Source organism: Lissotriton vulgaris, chromosome 1_1 (assembly GCF_964263255.1).
Source record: "Lissotriton vulgaris chromosome 1_1, aLisVul1.2, whole genome shotgun sequence".
In the NCBI taxonomy this organism is placed as follows: Eukaryota; Metazoa; Chordata; class Amphibia; order Caudata; family Salamandridae; genus Lissotriton; species Lissotriton vulgaris.
The window spans coordinates 655,502,982-655,524,584 of record NC_141685.1 but is presented as its reverse complement, the minus strand read 5'-3'; the positions used below and the strand labels follow the sequence as shown (position 1 = coordinate 655,524,584).

The following is a 21,603-nucleotide window of genomic DNA, read 5'->3' as shown; positions in this document are numbered from 1 at the left end:
AAACTAAGAGATACAAATTCCATAGGCTAAGACTTACCCAGTGCTAACAGACAGTACGTTGCAACTGGCTCCAGTATACAACAAAACCAACAAGGAGGCAACCAGGAAGACCACTGCAGCACTGAAACAGAGGGAAATTGGATGAGGAATCCAAATTAGAAAATGGTAAGAAGGCAGATAATAAAGCACAACCAGAGAGAGTACTGGAGCACTCTAGAAAGCAATCATGGGAAAAGAAACAAAGGTGAGGGAACAAGTCAAGACAGGTGCAAACTAATGCAAGTACACAGGAATCACAACTACTATTGCTAGAAAAGATAGCTCAGTGTGAGTCAGACCTAAATAGTCTCTCTTCCTCTTATGACCCATGTAGTGTCTTGTGAGGTAGCAATGGCGGAACACTTTTGGCTCCTGATGGGCACCCTAGATCTGTGACATAGGTGTTAGAGAGGTATGCAGTGATGGCTGATTTAGAATGTTCAGGTCGCAGTTACATGCAGAAGAATAAAGACATGTCATACTAAGTTCTGTGTGTGGTGCAGTCATTAGCGGGTACCCAGGCTGGGTGAAGACGCTACAAATCGCGACGCGATAGAGAACAAGTAACCCGAAGATCGACAATGTTTTCCTAGAGAGTTTGCAGTGGTCAAAGCAAACTGCTGGTGTGTTTCATGTGTGCCCTTGTCAAAGCACAGAATCAATTCTTAATGCATTTGAAGTCGAAATGCAGCTCCAGCCTCTGTGAAGCAGCTGAAGATAACAAAACCATTCCAGAGAAGCTACACGTAGTTGGCCCAGAACCTGCTGGTCAGGCCATGAATAATGTAACGCGCCTCCTCATAAGGTAAAGTAATCCTTTATACGGAGTGTCTACGCTGCAAGACGGAAACCAACTAGATGTCAGAAAGTGCAGATTGACATTTAGAATAGAAAAAATAATTGACTTACCAAACCCATTTGTAAGAGTCAAAGTGGCCAGCCACACAAACGTCTGAGTGTGGGTCAGAACAACTATATGTAAATATATATATATATATATATATATATATATATATATATATATATATATATATATGTTGGCTTCTGTGTTCTTTTCTACAAAAGAAGTGTGCTGATATATATATATATATATATATATATATATATATATATATATATATATATATATATACTACTATTATAAAGAGAGAACTTGCACCTTTTGGCCAGGTAAACTCGGGAACCACAGCACCAATCTACACACCCGATACATCTATGAAAATGTCAGGGTGTGTAGATGGACATAGGCTATATAAATTTTAAAAAAAAGTAAATAAAAAAAATTAAGTTTGTAAACAAAGTAGTCCCCTGAAAGTAGCGCCGGCCGGGACTTAGCGCTGGCCGCTACGCGACGTGCGTGATGACGAAGGAGGAGGGCGGTGCAGTGAGGAGCGGCTGTGCAGTGAGGAGCGGCGGCACAGGTAAGGAAAGGGAAAGTGAGACTGTGTGATGCAGGGGGAGGCAAGAAGGAGGCAGCAGTAAATGAAAATGTCGGAGCGCGAGTGAGTCGGGGCGGGAGGGGGGCGCGAGTGAGTCGGGCGGGAGGGGGGGGCGAGTGAGTCGGGGCGGAAGGGGGCGCGAGTGAGTCGGGCGGGAGGGGGGCGCGAATGAGTCGGGGCGGGAGGGAGTCGGTGCTGGAGGGGGTCGGAGCGGGAGCGGGTGTACTGCCCCCAGCCCCTTTCTGCCCCAGGTAACGCTGGGACGGGCTGCTAGTATATATATATATATATATATATATATATATATATATATATATATATATATATATATTTATACAAACCAAAAACTCCAGCACTTCCAGATGGTGAACTGAAGAAAACGGACCACCAGGACCTTTAAATGGCAGAATTTTTTATTTCTTTCATCTCTTCATTCCATGATGCGTTTCAGGCATCAAGTGCCCTTGATCACATACAAAGTAAGCAGTACGCCATGTTTTTTATACGTTTTTTTCTTTCTCAAGTGCAACACCACGTGACCTATGAACAGTGAAGAAACACTACGTTGTTTGCATAGAGACGTTTTTACCATGCACCAAAACGCTATTCAACATTGTTACATGTCTACTAAGCACATTGATTTTACGAGACATCGTGCATCATGTATTTTATATTGCAGAAAAGACATGAAATGCTCGCTTTTATAAATATTGTATGATTTTAAATAAATAAATAAAATAAATATATTCAATATTTAAAATTACAATATATATGTATAAATAATTAAAAATATACATATAGCCACACGATAATATATATCGATGTGAATTTAAAAACCAATGTGCAAATAACGCGATAAACATATTTCTGCTTGAATGCTTGTTAATCCTGTAACAGTAGATGAATTAATATCTGCAAAATACAGTACTAATTTTCTATGAGTTATAAAGTGCATAGTGCCATTGTACACGTCAATTGTGTATACATATATGTTTCATAAAGCGAACTGTGCCTAAATTTAAATATTTATGTGTTGTTTTAACGTGCATGATGCAATTGGCTTGCATATACATGAAATATATATATGTGCAGTGTTGATTCTTAATAGAAAGCAATACAAAAATTGTCTAACAACAAGAGGCAGATTGTCTACACCCTAATAATTCCTGGTGGACAACGGACAAGCCTGAAAACCTCAAAAATCTCAGTTTGCCCAACAAGCCTGTTGGGCATATTAGCTATAAACATGGTAATCCAAGTTGGGCAAATCAACAATAAATACATGTTCAATATGTGCAAAGATAATATGTGTTAAAATATATACAGGCTATCTCAACCTCACTAGGTTAAAATGTCCTAAAATAGCACATAAAAAATAGTAAAACACAGAAAAGGCAATAATCTACACAGTTATAAACATGGCATAAAACTAGGCAGCTATAGAAAAGTGTGCATATCCTCTGTATTGTTAAGCCCGTTCGGGAATTTGCTATCAAGTTCTAAAATAAACCTTGTTTCTCTTTGTCTTAGCAATTTTTCCCGATTGCCACCTCTACGAGGGGCCGGTACAGAGTCAATGACAAAGTATCTTAGACAGTTAACATCATTGTTATGTGCTTCTTTAAAATGTCGAGCGACAGGGTAAGTCGGATCACTGTTCACAATTGCACGTAAATGTTGCAGTATTCTAACGTGCACCTGCAGCTTCGTGATTCCCACGTACCTAAGCCCACAGATGCATGTGAGAACATAGACTGCGTGATCCGTTCGGCAGTTGTAATTGCCTTTGATCATTACCTCATTTTCTCTGAATGGAGTCTTGTACTCTGTTGTATTTACTCCAAATTTACACGCACGACAAGAAGTACATTTAAAGAAGGCTTGTCTGGGTTTAAGCCAAGTTTCCCTTACTGCTAACTCAGGCCTATTCTTTGTCAGCATTGCCCCCATGCTTTGTGTTTTTCTAAATGGGACAGTTGGTTTAGAGGGGAGTCTACTGCTCAAAACATTGTTAGTAAGCATTATGGGCCAGTTTTGTTAATTATGGACCGTATTTTTCTTTCTTGTCGACTATATGTTGTAATTAGTCTAGGTGTGTCATCAGTGGTGTCAAGAGGGTTAGCCTCACCTTCTTCTCTTTGTGGCAACAATGATTCCCTTGATCTCATCTCAGATTTATTGACAGCATCAACCAGCATTTTATTGGTGTATCCTCTTTTTCTATGTCTGGCTAGGGTATCCTGTTTGCAATTTTCAAATTCCTCCTCTGTATTGCAAATTTGTTTCAACCTCAAGATTTCACCAAACGGGATACTAGCAATTAAATGCCTTGGATGGGCACTAGTGGCATGCAGTTTTGCATTCCCTGCTGTTGGCTTTCTATAGGCAGTGGTAGCAAGCCTACCTTTATGTATAAAAACGCTTACATCTAAAAATTCTATTTTGGTCTGACTAAAATGTGATGTGAAGTGCAGATTCATACAGTTAGTGTTGATAGTTTTCACAAATTCCTTCGCACTTTCAATTCCATCATTCCTACATCATCGATGTAGCGTAAACAATGTACAATTTTCTGTGAGAAAATTTCCCGGTATTAAAACATGAGGACCTGCTCCTCCCAATAGCCCATGTGCAAACATGTGTAGCTAGGAGAGAAACAGGCCCCCATGGCCACACCCTGTATCTGCCGATAGACATCCTTGCCAAATGAGAAACAATTATTGTTTTTGACACCATTCAATCAAAGCAAATAACATTTTGTTGTGTTGGTAACAATCACATGACCTTGACTCCAAGAAGTGTTTAACAGCAACTATACCCATCTTGTGATCGATGCTACAGCGACTCTATATCTAATGTTATTAGAGTCAGGTTGTCTGTCCATTGAATGTCCCCAATTTTATTGAGAAAATCCCCCTACTGGAATGTTTTTGACTACTCTTTTGGGATGACTGCTATCGGCATGCAGGATCGTGTTTCCTGTGGTGATCTTGCGGTCCAAAGATGTTTCGATTCTCTCATTTTCTATGTATACCCTTAAATCCAGATACACTACTTCCTTTGCACTTATACAGCCTGTAAGCTTCAGATTGAAATCATTTACATTAAGCAGTTCTATGTATTTTTCAGCTTCACTCCTCGTACCACGCCACACGATGAATAAATCATCCAGTAGGAGAATTCCTGAGAATGAAAAGAAACTGCTCCACACCCTCAGAATGTAGTAAGGCCATAGCCCAGTCCAAGGAGAGGTTCAGAAAAAATGGATATTGTAGAGGGTTCCTAGAGAAAGCAGAACAAAGATGTAACGAAACTGAAAGAGAGAGCTTAATGAAAGATAAAATCATAACCGAAGATAACAATGTGAGGCTAATCAGTAACTACACAGACAAATCCCCAGAGGTCTTCCGGATTCTAAGAAGAAACTGGAAAGTGTTAAAGGCTGACAATGTAGTCGGAAAGAAATTACCAACTAATCCCATGATCACCTATAGAAGAGGAAATTCCCTAAAAGATCAACTAGTTGACAGTCATTATAATCTCAAGAGTAGAAAGACAAAAGTGGTAACAGGATTTTTTCCTTGTATGAAATGCAAGGCATGCAAACACAGTAGCAAAATCAAGACCTACGCAGTACCTGGGATGCAGAAAAGAAACTCTATAACGAAGTTGCTTAACTGCAATTCAGAGTACACAGTTTACTGCCTAACATGTCCTTGTTGGAAACGGTACGTGGGGAGTACCATCAAGCCTGCCAAATTGAGAGTCTTAGAACACCAAATGGCTATCACAAAAAGGACCAAGTCTATCCAGTGGCTCGCCACTTTGAGAAAAAGCATGGCAGTAACTGTAGTCTCCCCACCTTCTTTTCCTTGGACCAACTTGTAAAATCAGAAAGAGGAGGTGACAATATAAAAAAATTTCGGACGTTAGAGTCCAAATATATCATCAAATTGCAAACAAAGGCCCCCCTAGGTCTTAATAATGAGGAAGAAATGTGGGTCCATGTAGGTCGCTAAATATGAATGCCAATGGTTTCTTGGAAAATTTGTCTGAATTAATTTGTTTTCAAATTTGGATTATATTTGCCAGTAATCCCAGTAGTTGTTTAACATGTGATGTTTGAATTTTGTTTCTGCGCATTATGCTGTTCTCCTGGCCCATTCAGGGCTCAATAATTTGAATAATGGAAAATCGACATGCGAGCGACATATGTATAGTGATCATAAACTATATTAGCAGCGTGTCTAAGTCGATAAGAGATGTTATCTACGACAAATAAGATAGTTTTGGAAAATTGCTTTCAATAGAATTGTTTCAATTCATTGTGTATAGAATGAAACTGCATTACAAATTATACCTATTTGCATCCACTTAGAAATGGCCGCCGCATTTGAAAAGTTGAAGTCCATTTTTCATTTCATGTTTTCACTTGTAAATAGTGCACAAACCTTTCTATGTTGATGAATTCAGCAATTGTTTTTTATTTAAACCAAAATGAGTAAAGTTTCAGATTGACACTGACGAAGGCGGAAACGCTGAAACGCGTTTGTCAAACTGGCTGCAGGAAGCGCTTAAAATAAATACTTAAAACTACTTCGACCCCAAGGATGGCTTTGTTGTGTGCACTTGAAAAAGCGGTTTGGTAGAATTTCGAACCAATGTTGGGAGTGTAACAGCGTGTTTCACCACGCGCCGAGAAAGCACCCGAGTGGAGCAACGAAGGGTGAGAAACGTGTTGTGGAATATATATATATATATATGTTCCACACACTCTCCTTTGAAAAAAGAGACAGAAACCCAGGAGGACACGGTAGGAAGCCTTCATTAAATTACACAATGGCGAATGCATTTCGGCAGCCCTCTGCCTTCATCAGCGCCCAAAGCATCCTGTGGTCACACGCGGTAGATAAGTCCCTCCTTTAAATCCCTTGCTGTTGCAAGCCCGCTCCACCCCTTGATGTAAAGTTCATGCACCTGTGTGAAGTCCCGAAAGTAGGGCAAGACTTCATTTCCCAGAATACAGCGTGATGAAGTCTGAGAACTGCGGTGCCGGGGTGGGACACAGATTGTCAAAAATGTCAAAGCGGGGAAGCAGGGAACAGCATGCGCCCCACAGGACACTCAGTAAGATCTTCCCATGTGGATGTGCAATTTGCAGAGTGCCTCCTCGGGTCCCCGAACACTACCGCAACCATGATATCCGAAGAGTCTATGCACCAGGGGCCGATCCACAATGTGCTCAGCCCGGCTTGGGATTACTAACCCCAAAACTGCTTGCTTGCTCCTCGGTGTTCGTGGCGGGATACTGGCCATCCAACTAACGCTGGTCAAACAAACGAACTTCAACAGTTCAGGTCCCAGTGAAGCCAGTGCCCAAGCGCGGCAGGGATTTCTGAAGGCGTCTCTGGGTGACGCTATTAATGTTCCACACACTCTCCTTTGAAAAAATAGACAGAAACCCAGGAGGACACGGTAGGAAGCCTTCATTAAATTACACAATGGCGAATGCATTTCGGCAGCCCTCTGCCTTCATCAGCGCCCAAAGCATCCTGTGGTCACACGCGGTAGATAAGTCCCTCCTTTAAATCCCTTGCTGTTGCAAGCCCGCTCCACCCCTTGATGTAAAGTTCACGCACCTGTGTGAAGTCCCGAAAGTAGGGCAAGACTTCATTTCCCAGAATACAGCGTGATGAAGTCTGAGAACTGCGGTGCCGGGGTGGGACACAGATTGTCAAAAATGTCAAAGCGGGGAAGCAGGGAACAGCATGCGCCCCACAGGACACTCAGTAAGATCTTCCCATGTGGATGTGCAATTTGCAGAGTGCCTCCTCCGGTCCCCGAACACTACCGCAACCACGATATCCGAAGAGTCTATGCACCAGGGGCCGATCCACAATGTGCTCAGCCCGGCTTGGGATTACTAACCCCAAAACTGCTTGCTTGCTCCTCGGTGTTCGTGGCGGGATACTGGCCATCCAACTAACGCTGGTCAAACAAACGAACTTCAACAGTTCAGGTCCCAGTGAAGCCAGTGCCCAAGCGCGGCAGGGATTTCTGAAGGCGCCTCTGGGTGACGCTATTAATGTTCCACACACTCTCCTTTGAAAAAATAGACAGAAACCCAGGAGGACACGGTAGGAAGCCTTCATTAAATTACACAATGGCGAATGCATTTCGGCAGCCCTCTGCCTTCATCAGCGCCCAAAGCATCCTGTGGTCACACGCGGTAGATAAGTCCCTCCTTTAAATCCCTTGCTGTTGCAAGCCCGCTCCACCCCTTGATGTAAAGTTCACGCACCTGTGTGAAGTCCCGAAAGTAGGGCAAGACTTCATTTCCCAGAATACAGCGTGATGAAGTCTGAGAACTGCGGTGCCGGGGTGGGACACAGATTGTCAAAAATGTCAAAGCGGGGAAGCAGGGAACAGCATGCGCCCCACAGGACACTCAGTAAGATCTTCCCATGTGGATGTGCAATTTGCAGAGTGCCTCCTCCGGTCCCCGAACACTACCGCAACCACGATATCGGAAGAGTCTATGCACCAGGGGCCGATCCACAATGTGCTCAGCCCGGCTTGGCATTACTAACCCCAAAACTGCTTGCTTGCTCCTCGGTGTTCGTGGCGGGATACTGGCCATCCAACTAACGCTGGTCAAACAAACGAACTTCAACAGTTCAGGTCCCAGTGAAGCCAGTGCCCAAGCGCGGCAGGGATTTCTGAAGGCGCCTCTGGGTGACGCTATTAATGTTCCACACACTCTCCTTTGAAAAAAGAGACAGAAACCCAGGAGGACACGGTAGGAAGCCTTCATTAAATTACACAATGGCGAATGCATTTCGGAAGCCCTCTGCCTTCATCAGCGCCCAAAGCATCCTGTGGTCACACGCGGTAGATAAGTCCCTCCTTTAAATCCCTTGCTGTTGCAAGCCCGCTCCACCCCTTGATGTAAAGTTCACGCACCTGTGTGAAGTCCCGAAAGTAGGGCAAGACTTCATTTCCCAGAATACAGCGTGATGAAGTCTGAGAACTGCGGTGCCGGGGTGGGACACAGATTGTCAAAAATGTCAAAGCGGGGAAGCAGGGAACAGCATGCGCCCCACAGGACACTCAGTAAGATCTTCCCATGTGGATGTGCAATTTGCAGAGTGCCTCCTCCGGTCCCCGAACACTACCGCAACCACGATATCCGAAGAGTCTATGCACCAGGGGCCGATCCACAATGTGCTCAGCCCGGCTTGGGATTACTAACCCCAAAACTGCTTGCTTGCTCCTCGATGTTCGTGGCGGGATACTGGCCATCCAACTAACGCTGGTCAAACAAACGAACTTCAACAGTTCAGGTCCCAGTGAAGCCAGTGCCCAAGCGCGGCAGGGATTTCTGAAGGCGCCTCTGGGTGACGCTATTAATGTTCCACACACTCTCCTTTGAAAAAAGAGACAGAAACCCAGGAGGACACGGTAGGAAGCCTTCATTAAATTACACAATGGCGAATGCATTTCGGCAGCCCTCTGCCTTCATCAGCGCCCAAAGCATCCTGTGGTCACACGCGGTAGATAAGTCCCTCCTTTAAATCCCTTGCTGTTGCAAGCCCGCTCCACCCCTTGATGTAAAGTTCACGCACCTGTGTGAAGTCCCGAAAGTAGGGCAAGACTTCATTTCCCAGAATACAGCGTGATGAAGTCTGAGAACTGCGGTGCCGGGGTGGGACACAGATTGTCAAAAATGTCAAAGCGGGGAAGCAGGGAACAGCATGCGCCCCATAGGACACTCAGTAAGATCTTCCCATGTGGATGTGCAATTTGCAGAGTGCCTCCTCCGGTCCCCGAACACTACCGCAACCACGATATCCGAAGAGTCTATGCACCAGGGGCCGATCCACAATGTGCTCAGCCCGGCTTGGGATTACTAACCCCAAAACTGCTTGCTTGCTCCTCGGTGTTCGTGGCGGGATACTGGCCATCCAACTAACGCTGGTCAAACAAACGAACTTCAACAGTTCAGGTCCCAGTGAAGCCAGTGCCCAAGCGCGGCAGGGATTTCTGAAGGCGCCTCTGGGTGACGCTATTAATGTTCCACACACTCTCCTTTGAAAAAAGAGACAGAAACCCAGGAGGACACGGTAGGAAGCCTTCATTAAATTACACAATGGCGAATGCATTTCGGCAGCCCTCTGCCTTCATCAGCGCTTAAAATAAATACTTAAAACTACTTCAACCCCAAGGATGGCTTTGTTGTGTGCACTTGAAAAAGCGGTTTGGTAGAATTTCGAACCAATGTTGGGAGTGTAACAGCGTGTTTCACCACGCGCCGAGAAAGCACCCGAGTGGAGCAACGAAGGGTGAAAAACGTGTTGTGGAATATATATATATATATATATATATATATATATATATATATATATATATATATATATATATATATATATATATATATTGCTCCTTGGTTTGCTTGGATTTCCCCGCCGCCTCCAGAACAGAGGGCACGTCGTCAAACAGACCTTACAAGTGGTTGTTCGATAACATTCAGCACTACTTCCCTTCACAGAGGAACCCCGACGCCATGTCTTTGTGCAAAATCATTTATTTGTCAGCTGAAAAACTGCTAGACGTCTTTCGCCTACCATGCAGGCTTGCTCACTAACATGTTAGTGCAGCCTGTTTAAAGATATGGCGTTGTTGTATATATATAAATATAGTTAAAAAAAAATTCATTTAACGGAGGGGGAGATATAGTGTCTCCCTGGAGCTGTGATGTAGGTTTTAAAGGGGAATGCAATTAAGGCTTCTTTAGAATGTTGAGTTTGCAGTTACACACAAATGAATAAACACATGTAATACTAGGCTCGGTGTGTGGCATGTGCGGGTACCCAGGCTGGGAAAGATGCTGCAACCCAGACATGTGTCTTAAATTGCTGGTCCTGTGGTGGCTGGGGCTGCAATTCTGGTGGAGAAATGTAGTTTTCCATGTCAAACGGTGTCAATTACAAAATTCTGATAGAGACTACTAGCCGCAGATTCCTTAACGTAGAATTATCCCCAGGCGTAAGACTGGATCTGGAAAATTTTCTTTGCCACAGCATCTCTGTGTGCTGAGGGGCAGTACCACGTGACTCCGCCCTGACGTGGTACGTGGGCGTGACGTCAGCAAGGTCAGATAAGCCCCACCAGGGTGCGCGAATGTCAGTTTTTTCACTTTTCCACGTGCAACGCAGATCGGGATCGTGTCCTGGCCTGTTTTCAAGCTTTCTTTTCACCCTTTGCTTCGAGGTACAGTGTGCGAATGCCTTTGGGCTTCAAGACATGTACTGATTGTGCATGTCAGATGTCGGCGACGGACCCTCACCCTATATGTATGTGGTGTTTGGGCGAGCACCATGACTCTACGGACTGCAAAGCTTGTCAGCACCTCAAACCGAAGTCCCGGAGGGAGCGCCGGATGAAGTTGCTGCCAACCTGCTTGTCCAGGCCGGTGTTGTCCCAGCGTCTGTCCCCTACTTCGGAGGCCAGGAACGCCGATTCGGTCTGCGGAATCGCCCTACGCCATGGCCCCAAGGGCGTCGCTCGCCAGCTGGTAGGTCCTGTAGCTTGTCTCCGAGGCCTTGTCCTCGTTCAGCGGAGGGAGCGGGCTCCCCTTGGGATGTGTGCCCCTGCCAGTTGCCACCATATCCACCGTTTCCCGGCGTCGGGTGACTACAGCCCAAATGACAGCCTATGTTGCGGCTCTGCAGGCTTCTTTGGCCCCTCCTCTGCCTCCTGAGATGCCCGCGGATCCCTTGCCTGCGGCTTCAGGTGGTAGGAGGGTGGTGTCGACGAGGGGTAGTCCTTCGGGGCTCTACTCTTTGACCCGTGTTGTCCCTGCCTTGCCGCAAATCCGTATGGGGCTCCCTGTGGTGTTTCAGGAGGTCGCCGGGACTCAGGGCTTGTCCCCAGGTTCCCCTAAGCACTCAGAGCAGGCAGCTGCCTCACACCCTCAGAATGTAGTAAGGCCATAGCCCAGTCCAAGGAGAGGTTCAGAAAAAGGGGATATTGTAGAGGGTTCCTAGAGAAAGCAGAACAAAGATGTAACGAAACTGAAAGAGAGAGCTTACAGAAAGATAAAATCATAACCGAAGATAACAATGTGAGGCTAATCAGTAACTACACAGACAAATCCCCAGAGGTCTTCCGGATTCTAAGAAGAAACTCGAAAGTGTTAAAGGCTGACAATGTAGTCGAAAAGAAATTACCAACTAATCCCATGATCACCTATAGAAGAAGAAATTCCCTAAAAGATCAACTAGTTGACAGCCATTATAATCCCAAGAGTACAAAGACAAAAGTGGTAACCGGATTTTTTCCTTGTATGAAGTGCAAGGCATGCAAACACAGTAGCAAAATCAAGACCTACGCAGTACCTGGGATGCAGAAAAGAAACTCTATAACGAAGTTGCTTAACTGCAATTCAGAGTACACAGTTTACTGCCTAACATGTCCGTGTGGGAAACGGTACGTGGGGAGTACCATCAAGCCTGCCAAATTGAGAGTCTTAGAACACCAAAGGGCTATCACAAATAAGGACCAAGTCTATCCGGTGGCTCGCCACTTTGAGAAAGAGCATGGCAGTAACTGTAGTCTCCTCACCTTCTTTTGCTTGGACCAACTTGTAAAATCAGAAAGAGGAGGTGACAATATAAAAAAAATTCGGACGTTAGAGTCCAAATATATCATCAAATTGCAGCGTGTCTAAGTCGATAAGAGATGTTATCTACGACAAATAAATAGTTTGGAAAATTGCTTTCAATAGGATTGTTTCAATTCATTGTGTATAGAATGAAACTGCATTACAAATTATAACTATTTGTATCCACTTAGAAATGGCCGCCGCATTTGAAAAGTTGAAGTCCATTCTCCATTTCATGTTTTCACTTGTAAATAGTGCACAAACCTTTCTATGTTGATGAATTCAGCAATTGTTTTTTATTTAAACCAAAATGAGTAAAGTTTCAGATTGACACTGACGAAGGCGGAAACGCTGAAACGCTTTTGTCATACTGGCTGCAGGAAGCTAGGTGGTCGGTTCAACCAGCAATATCTTCGTGGTCATCATCAAATTGTGCCTAGGCTCCTGGTCTACCAACATCATTGCTTAGCAATGGCACTTTATGCTTCTTCATGCTATTCCTACTTAAAACTTCAAAAATGTGTATCTCCAGGGTCCTTTATAGGATTTTTGTCATTTTGGTTTAATTTTGTTTGGTAAATGTAACTTTTTTTCTCATTTGATTTCAAATTTTTATAGCGTTGGATTTCCACTTTAATGCTCATTTGGTGCTGCAGAAAATACTCTACACATTGCCCGAGTTAAGTCTGTCTGCTCTGACTCATATCCACCATGGTGTTGAGTCCAGGTTAATTTAGCGACTTTTAGGGTTCACGCTTAAAAGAGTTGTGATAATTCCTTTAGGTGAGTAGTCAACCAGCCCAAATAGCAATCCAATTTCTTACAGTTTCCCTTGATACTCTCACATAAGAAATGACCAGGCCATTTACAGTTCCTCTCCCTTCTTAACTTTACAGCTAGTCTTGGTTTTTGTGGCTTCCTGGTTCTACAGCCTTTGTAGCTTGCCAATCAGGTTTTTTGGGGAGATGTGAAGATTTTTTTGAAATAATCTACGCATGCCATGAGAAGGTCAATTGTTAACTTTTCCAAATGGCCAGTTTGGAAGGATTTTCCAAATTAGGACAAGCTAGACATTGGAACCCTTGACCTGGGTGGTGCAAAAAAATTATAGTAAGCTATATACCCAAATTCCTAGGTTTTTGAGTATTAGACCGAAAGGCAGGCTCAAGTTTTTATGTATTAACGTTTGATTGCATTTTTCAGTGCCAAGAGACTTTCTTTCTTCACTGATCTAATCTGTAAGCATGTACCCATTTTGGCCACAGTCAGAGCCATGACAAACCAACATGAATTCTGTGGACTGATTTCTGGGGTTGACGTAGCATCATGTGAATTAATGTTCCGACCAGTCATACCTCCCATGAATTGTGCTGTCTTTTGCAAGACCCTACTTACCTGGCACCAGTCACAGATTATGTTTTTCCATCTGACTGCTTACATCTTCAGCATGGGGGAAGGACAAGATTCTGCTATTGCAGACGCTTTAGGAAGCCTCTTTGCCGTTTTTGCTGCCAGTGCCTTTGTTCCCTGTGCCCCAGAACTCGGGCTGCCTCATACCTCTTTGTGGCTCCAAGTACACGTCCAGCACAGCCTGGTGGGACTCGCTGTCCCAGGCTGCACCGGCTCCATAGACTCCATCATTGTTCCCAGCTGCCGCAGGGGGAGGCGTGGTGATCGCGCTATAAAGTGCTGCCTCAAGCCCAGCTGCACGGGACGCTTTAGGAAGCCTCTTTGCCGTTTTTGCTGCCAGTGCCTTTGTTCCCTGTGCCCCAGAACTCGGGCTGCCTCATACCTCTTTGTGGCTCTAAGTACACGTCCAGCACAGCCTGGTGGGACTCGCTGTCCCAGGCTGCACCGGCTCCATAGACTCCATCATTGTTCCCAGCTGCCGAGACCACCACCAGCCTGCTACTGCCCAGCCTCCTGCTCCTGTCCTGTCCTCGCTCTCCCGCCGCCGCCGCACTTCTAAGATCTCGAGTGCTGCCGCGGAGTGGGGGAGAGCGCGACGGGGCAAAAAGACTCCGTTTCCCATCAGCCCCTGCGACCGGAAGTCGCATTACGTTACATAGCGCCAGGAGGCGTTTAAAACCAAGCCTCATTTCCCACGTCGCGGGAGCGCGCGGGGCAGCGCCGGGCTAAGCCCGGGACAAGGGCGGGGCCATCTGAGGCCATCCGAGGCGGTAGAGGCCGGGCTGGGCCACCCCCCTGATAAGTAAGACAACTGAAATTTGTTCTTGGTGTTCTATATTATTATACCTCTGTTGTGTTTCATGGCAGCTAACCGTAAGAATGTACAGAGAGTGGGGGAGGGAGTTGCGGGTACAATGGATGCTTTCCTGATTAGAGCTGGATCAGTTTTACAATGCGAAATAGCCATGACTGAGAAAAGATTATCGCTAAGTATAGCTGAGGTGCAGAAGAGATCGTCCTTGGGTAAAATCAGTAATGCTAAATCACCTGCTGTTAACCTTTACCCTGTTGCTCTAATTAACAAGCAGGGTGCTGAACAAGGGCCAGGTAGTGGCCATGAGGTGGATACATCCGCTAAAAACATGAATGAAGTTATCCCTAATGGCCAGCCCCCTCATTCACCATCACCCCTTTTGGTTTCAGCGCGTACAACTCCACCCAGCCCCATAGTGGTTTCACCCAATATATCACGCTTGTCTAATACCCCAAGGTCTTCTGTGGACACTTCTTCTGAGGAAGATACATCTAAATCTAGTCCCATATTAAGAGTGAGACTTCGCTCACATAGACTAGGCACAGTACATATGGGACAAGACCAGGGCCTGAAGAAAAATATGGCAATCCCTATAGTAAAGAATAAAAGAAATAGTAAATAAGTCGGGGGAGCTAGACCAAAAACTGGAAACACCCGAGCGGGGGGTAGGCAAATGGCCTCAACAAAGACCATTAGCACGCAAACAGACAGTGGTAGCACTATTTTGGATATAGGGTTGGAGAGACGACTTGGGAAATTAGAAACAACGCTGAAGAATTCCCTTGAAGCAATGATAAAAGAGAAAGTGGAGGGACTTGAGAAAAACTTGATAGCTAGTCTAACACAATTTACGGCGAGAATAGAACATTTGTGTGAGAAATTAGGGAACGAGGAACAAACTACCAGCTGGAAAGGGAGTAACCCCGTATCTCTTACCACCTCAATAGGAAGAGAAGTAGAAAGCCCGGCGATATTTACAAATCCCCCACAGAAGGCCACCTGCCCGATTGAGGGTAGAAAGGACCATACACATACTCTAGCTTCTCCTAATACTAGAAGGGCAGATAGACTGACAACTCAGGGAAGCCCGAGTAAAACACCAGGTATGACCAAAGTATATAGTCCTAAGGGAACAGATTTGATGCCAAATACTGACATTTTACAATTACCCCCGGAATTTTCACCATAAGTAATAGTCCTTTCAAGGGTACCCTCTCTAAAAAGGGATCAACATGAATCTTGGCAAAATCTCCGTAATAAGGTTGTTGATTGGTTACATTTAAGCGGTTCCATCCGGCCAACACCCACAACATATTGATGGTCCGCAGGGTAGGGTGGCTGGGACACTCACTAAAAGACATAAGAGGAGATTGTGTGGTTATCAACTTTAGGCGCCCCCAACAAGCTAAAAGGGTCTTGCAATGTATGGAAGAACTGCAGGGTAGTAATACGCTTATAAGTGCAATCCTCTTGGGTTACTTCTATAAGCCAAAGTATGATGGGCATTCAAGGCAGCAGCATCTAACCATCCCTCTAGTGAACAGATTTGATGGTTTCAATAATCTTGAAGAGGTAGACTGACTACTTAATTCTAGTGCCATTACAATCCCCCAGGAAGAAAACATTATAGAGCTAGAAAGGGGTAAGGTGATAGAGACTTTTACTACTAAGCAAGCACCAAATACACTGGGAGAGAGCATTATGGACTTCGGTGATGGTTTATTAGCCCTACCTAGCAATAATAACACCGACATGGAAACAATTAGCTCTAGTAAAACCCTAAAAGGAGGAACCGATGATAAACCCTCCGCAGTAGGAGGAACAGTTGTCCAAACTAGCCAAGTGGACCCACTACTAATAACTTCCCATGATAATCCGGTGTTAAATTTATGTCATGGAATATAGCTGGCTTATCTAGGCATCTCAGGGATACTGTTTGGTGTACTTACACTGATGATTATGATGTAATTCTCCTGCAGGAGACCTGGGCCTTAGATATTCCACATAGGCTTGGTTATAAAACCTTCTACCACAAAGCTACCCCTTCAGTAAGCGGAAGAGCATCTGGGGGCCTAGTGATCTGGATAAAAATCTCTCTGGAAATTGAAGTTACCCCTCTCTCTATTTCATGCCAGGACCTACTAGGTGTAAACATGGTGACACAAGATAAAGAAACCATATACGTAATAAATGTATATAATAGGCCAAATCCCCTAAACAAGGAATCAGTATTTGGACTCTTATCTTGACACACTAGGTCCCAACGCACAAGTGATTGTAGGTGGGGATTTTAATTGTAAATTTGAGCCAGTACTGGGCCTTGATAATCTATTTGATGAACAGGATAGAGCTAATGATATCCCTGCTCTAGATAGTACTGGGGCAGTTAAAAGCCTGGTGGCAGCAATTCAGATCTTACAGTTAACTGTGGGACAAGACCTAAGGGCCTGTAATGGCCGTTTTCAAGCAGATAAACCCTCAGCTCCAACATTTTGTAAAGGCAACTCCAAGTCGCATATAGATTTTATATTGGTCTCCATAAGTCTATGGTATTTAATCACTGAATTTAAAGTAGACTTTAGGACAGAGAGCGACCACTTCCCGCTTCAACTAAATCTAGATTCTCAGCCTTTTACATCTAAAACAGCTGTAGACACTATAGTAAATAGTACTGATGGTGAACTCCAGGTAACAAATAACAGGCGTGCCCTGAAATGGCCTTACATTTTGGCCAAAGAAACAACGCTGGTAAATATTTATAATACCTTCTCAGATATTGCCGCATCCTGCCAGAATCTCTCATAAGGCACCCACAGTGTACTAGATATGCACTACCAATTGATTGAGGCTTTAACACCTCTTCTTAGTAAAAGTTATGATAAGGACAAGAACTCAAATTGCAGTCATTCAGTCTCAGGCAACCCTTGGTACAACAAAGAATGCCGTCTAGCTAAGTCTCACCTGATTCAGGCAGTTAAAACTAAGAACCCACAGGGTATAAGAGACAGCAGACATGCGTATAATAAGATTCTAATACAGACAAAAAAAGCATGGGATGAGACAATCTGGGAGGATCTCCTAATTGCTGCCAAAATGAGAGATCAGGGCACTTTCTGGTGCTTAATATCAAAGGGGAATAAGACCAGCAGATCATCTAAGGATCTTTACTTAGACGAAAAAATCTGGTGCAACCACTTCTCTAAATTATATTCTCAAAATGGGTTCGTGTATAGATGAACAAGAGGTCGATCTAGCCCCTAGCACAGTTTCCTTATATTTTAGTTTAGAGGAGACTACCCAGGCACTACAGGCCATCAAACCAGGTAAAGCCCCAGGACCTGATAAGATCTCTGGGGATCTTCTAACATATGATACGGAAGTTTGGGGGCCTTATATTAAATTTTTATGCAATTCTATAGTGGCAGGCACGCCAATCCCTGATACTTGGAAAGGGGCAGAAATTGTTACAATTTTTTAAAAAGGGGATCGTTATGATGCAGGCAATTACCGCCCAATTAGTTTAATTGATCTTTTACAGAAAGTTTTTGCCAGACATATTTTAAATAGACTCTTAGGATGGATGGATGAGTCACAGATACTGACTAAATTCCAGGCAGGGTTTAGATAAAAAATCAGCACTGTAGACCAAGTATTCAGGTTCACATGTATTTGCTGGAAATACATTAACATAAGGAAGGGTATTTTGTACGTTGCTTTTATTGATTTGAGGGCCGCTTTCGACCTCGTCCCTCGCTCCCTTTTGTGGGATACATTAAGGAAATTGGGGGTCAGACTCCATACAGAGAATTGCGCCAAAGTGAGATGGGGGAAGGGAGGAGAAGTTACAAAGGCTATATCAGTGAGAAGGGGCGTGCCTCAAGGATGCGTGCTGGCACCTACGCTCTTCTCACTGCATGTGAATGATATACCCACATATTTGGGGGATTGTAGCCATGACTCCCCGAAATTGTGTGATGAAGCGATCACGGCATTACTTTTTGCCGATGACACTATCCTCATCTCACAGACACCGAAGGGCCTCAAAAATTTGGTGAACGCATTTTATAGTTATTGTGTGGGAAACGGACTAGAAATCAACTCATCCGAAACTAAATGTATGTCCATAAACCTGCAAAAATCATTCAAGAAAAATTTGACCCTAAATAAGCAAAAAATGAAATATGTGGGGAGTTTTAATTATTTAGGTATTACGCTGGATAGTAACCTCTCATGGAAGGGACAATTAGAGAAAAGTAGACTATCCCTTAAACAAAATTCGTTTCCTATCTTAAAAGTACATGGCGGGAGTCACTCTAAGGCTATTACACCAGCATTGGAAGTATTTAAAGCAAAGGCCCAATCAGCAGCACTTTACGGTGCTGAGGTTTGGGGGCCATCCTGCAAAAGGAACTTTGAACGGGATGAAAATAACTTCATACGTAGGTTACTCAAAATACCGATTAGAACTCCCCTAGTCCCAGTGTTTCTGGATATTGATATAAAACGCACAGACTATCAAGCTATTTTAAGGCCGTTACTTTACTGGGTAAGGTTATGGACAACTCCGGACTTGCTTAACTACAGAAGTGGTCTAATAGAAATCATACAGATTGATGAGTATAAGAATATAGCATGGATAAAACATATTTCATGGTGGAGTCGGGCTAGGGCTTCCCCATTTTTGGGAAGAGCCCCAGAGGATGACATCTATCGACAAAAATTTTTTAAAGTCCACCTTTTGGTCACACATTAAAAATGAAATATTACATAGCTCAACAACTGGTACCTTAACTTAAATCAGAAGTTTTTGATTGTAAAGGATAGTGCTTCTTTTGAACCCTTTATGAATGAGATAGGACCACCATTAGCAAAATCCCTATATCTGCAGTTTAGATACGGGGTCCTTCAGACGAATGCAAATACATGTAGGTGGGGGGGCAATAAAGAGACTGACCTCTGCACCCTTTGTTCGCAAAAGGCGAAAGAGGATGATGTTCATCTAGTCTTCTTTTGCCCGGTCTATAAGTCCTCCAGGACTCGATGGATAAGATCCTTATGTAAAAATATGGGCGTTAGGACATACAAAGAAGCTGAACGAATAATTAAGTCCAACACTTCACAACTGGTAGTGTTCTGTACAAGTAGGTTCCTATTTAATGTTTATCTGATTAGGAAGAAGCTTGGTCTTAAGCTATAGTGTATCTAACCAGACTCTAGTTTCCTCCACTTTGCTTAATTTTGTATATTGTATTTTTTTAAGTAATATATTTAAATGTTTTATAGCCTGGCTTTCAAAAAATACTATTTTATCTTATTTATGCAATGAGATTGCTGGTTTTAGGACAGTAATTGTAAATGATTGGAAATAATTGGAAAACTGTAAAAATGGAAAATTGTAAATTTGTCTCCTTCCATCTTATCGTTCCCTGTCTATGTAGATATTATGTGTAAAAGGTATTGAGGATATCTCCTTGTAAAATGTTTTATCTCTTTTGTCTTTCTTTTATGGCTAAGTAAAGCCGAAATAAAGTTGAAACAAACAAACAAACTATTGCTGGTTTGAGAGCCATCCAATGCCATCTATGTATGAGTGTATAATACCTTAGTTTACGCCTGGTTTCCCATGTGTGTTTATCATGGGTTTGGAAAAGCTGTGCCCTGTGCTCATACTGAATGTGTAGTTGTTCTGATCAACAGGTTTTGAAGCTGGAACATATCGGTTTTCAGTAAACATTGTTTATTGTATATTCCAGAGACCACTCCTTTAAAGGTCCCCATGACTTCTAAATAATGTAGGAGATGGGATTTTCCAAGTGTCATTGGTTGAGGACCCAGGGTTGTTAGGAGAAAGTGGAATAGCTTCTAGTATTTCCATGAGTACATCCTGTAGAGTCTATGCGAGATTCGGGCCTCCTCAAATGTCAGTAGCCTTCCCTCAGTCAGTAATTGGCCTATTGTGTGTATGCCTTTGTGTCTAAATTTCATCCATAATGCCTCTCGGTTGCATATCCAGATCTAATTATTGACCCAAAGAGGTTCCTATATGTAGTGCATGATGAATTTGGGCATGGCGGTGTGCCTTTCGCCAGGCCGTGCATGTGGATCATAGGGTCGGGTGGGATTTGATGATGCCATTTTTGTCCTTGAACTATAGTGTGCTGATACTCCCTGTCCCACCTAAAAGCTTGACACCAATATGTACCCATTTTGGTTTTCAAGAGTGCCTTTTATCATATACCTCAGCGGCGCCGGATGAAAAGATATCCCAATACAACTCTTTGATCGGTAGCCATAGTCTCCCAATTTCAGTACCTGAATGCAGTTTGTTCATTTTTAATGAGTACTTTCTCCCTCCCCAATTGAAGAGTTTTATCGTGTTTGTTAGTTCTCCTAGATATTACTACGGGTAGCATCCTGAATATGTAGTTCACCCATGGAGTTTCATTCATCTTAATATTTTGGGATCTAACCCAAAAAGGCACATTTTAAGGCTGACTTTCTGGACATATCCGGTTTTATTTTATGTATCAAGGGGTTTTGGTTGTCTTCCTGAGGCCCCTGTTTATTAGGGTTCCTAGATATTTGAGGCTGGATGCATTCCATTTGAACGGGGGAAGCCCTAAGGTGGCTGATGTGGCTGTTTTAGTCAAAGGTATGGCTATTTTCCCTAATGATGCAGTAGCCAGAAAATGTGGTAACATCCAAGGTTAAGTGTGTGAGGTGTGTAATATATGATACTGTGTCACATAGGGTTAGCAGAATATCAATTGCATATAGCACCCCAGTTGGTACATTAGAAGATCTTAGAGCGGTTCAGGGTTGCATGAAGGAAAGTGTGGTGCCAAGTTTAATGGTGAAACAAAAGGGGATGATAGATGGAGCATTTGAGCAAATCAAACACTCACCCCCAGTCAACTGATCTGGGTTTAATCCATCACCATTTTTTAGCTCACTCAGCCACCCCAGTTCAGACATGGCCATATGCAAATCAGTCTGACCCCGTGCCTCATGGGAACAGTCCAGCCCGAACTGCCAAACCATGTCTTCCCTGGACCGGAAACAAGCATCCTGGGACCGGTTTCGGATTCATAATCCTCATCAGCCAGGCTATCTTGAATCCAGTGGCCAAGTGAGCAAGGGACTCACGTCTGAGCATACCCTGCCAACTTAGGGCGAACAAAGCGAAACAAAAGGGGATGATGGACGGAGCATTTGAGCAAATCAAACACTCACCCATG

The 21,603-nt window shown here is 43.8% G+C and overlaps 1 protein-coding gene across 1 annotated transcript in view; it reads left to right on the top strand.

Annotated features, from left to right (window-relative positions):
* TTLL7 (tubulin tyrosine ligase like 7) overlaps window positions 1-21,603 on the top strand; it is a 1,104,754-nt gene that overhangs the window by 811,247 nt on the left and 271,904 nt on the right. The window lies entirely within an intron of this gene.